This window comes from Rhinichthys klamathensis, unplaced genomic scaffold, assembly GCF_029890125.1.
Source record: "Rhinichthys klamathensis goyatoka isolate OS25496 unplaced genomic scaffold, OSU_Roscu_1.1 h1tg000122l_1, whole genome shotgun sequence".
Lineage (NCBI taxonomy): Eukaryota > Metazoa > Chordata > Actinopteri > Cypriniformes > Leuciscidae > Rhinichthys > Rhinichthys klamathensis.
In genome coordinates, this window is record NW_026606659.1 from 163409 (window position 1) to 165000 (window position 1592).

A 1592-nucleotide genomic window follows, 5' to 3' on the forward strand; every position below is an offset into this window, starting at 1 on the left:
GGGCTAGAGGTGGGGGCGTCTGTGGGGGCCCCGCTGGGCATCACTGGTGTAGCACCACCCCAGCAGAGTACATCCCTGGGCTAGAGGTGGGGGCGTCTGTGGGGGCCCCGCTGGGCATCACTGGTGCAGCACCACCCCAGCAGAGTACATCCCTGGGCTAGAGGTGGGGGCGTCTGTGGGGGCCCCGCTGGGCATCAGTGGTGTAGCACCACCCCAGCAGAGTACATCCCTGGGCTAGAGGTGGGGGCGTCTGTGGGGGCCCCGCTGGGCATCACTGGTGTAGCACCACCCCAGCAGAGTACGTCCCTGGGCTAGAGGTGGGGGCGTCTGTGGGGGCCCCGCTGGGCATCACTGGTGTAGCACCACCCCAGCAGAGTACATCCCTGGGCTAGAGGTGGGGGCGTCTGTGGGGGCCCCGCTGGGCATCACTGGTGTAGCACCACCCCAGCAGAGTACGTCCCTGGGCTAGAGGTGGGGGCGTCTGTGGGGGCCCCGCTGGGCATCACTGGTGTAGCACCACCCCAGCAGAGTACATCCCTGGGCTAGAGGTGGGGGCGTCTGTGGGGGCCCCGCTGGGCATCAGTGGTGTAGCACCACCCCAGCAGAGTACATCCCTGGGCTAGAGGTGGGGGCGTCTGTGGGGGCCCCGCTGGGCATCACTGGTGTAGCACCACCCCAGCAGAGTACGTCCCTGGGCTAGAGGTGGGGGCGTCTGTGGGGGCCCCGCTGGGCATCACTGGTGTAGCACCACCCCAGCAGAGTACATCCCTGGGCTAGAGGTGGGGGCGTCTGTGGGGGCCCCGCTGGGCATCACTGGTGTAGCACCACCCCAGCAGAGTACATCCCTGGGCTAGAGGTGGGGGCGTCTGTGGGGGCCCCGCTGGGCATCACTGGTGTAGCACCACCCCAGCAGAGTACGTCCCTGGGCTAGAGGTGGGGGCGTCTGTGGGGGCCCCGCTGGGCATCACTGGTGTAGCACCACCCCAGCAGAGTACATCCCTGGGCTAGAGGTGGGGGCGTCTGTGGGGGCCCCGCTGGGCATCACTGGTGTAGCACCACCCCAGCAGAGTACATCCCTGGGCTAGAGGTGGGGGCGTCTGTGGGGGCCCCGCTGGGCATCACTGGTGTAGCACCACCCCAGCAGAGTACGTCCCTGGGCTAGAGGTGGGGGCGTCTGTGGGGGCCCCGCTGGGCATCACTGGTGTAGCACCACCCCAGCAGAGTACGTCCCAGGGCTAGAGGTCCAGTGGCACCGTAAACCGGCTCAATCTCTTCCATCTCAGATAGGGGTGGACCAGTATTACTTTATTTTATTTTCTTATTCTAAACTGTTTTAATTATTCTTATTTGTTTCGATTATTTTAATTTCTTCTATGTAAAGCACTTTGAATTGCCATTGTGTATGAAATGTGCTATATAAATAAACTTGCCTTGCCTTGCCTTGGTGATACAGTGAGGATGATGGTGTTACAGTGAGGATGAAGAGGAGGATGATGATGGTGTTACAGTGAGGATGAAGAGGATGATGATGATGGTGTTACAGTGAGGATGAGGATGAAGAGGGTGATGGTGTTACAGTGAGGATGAAGAGG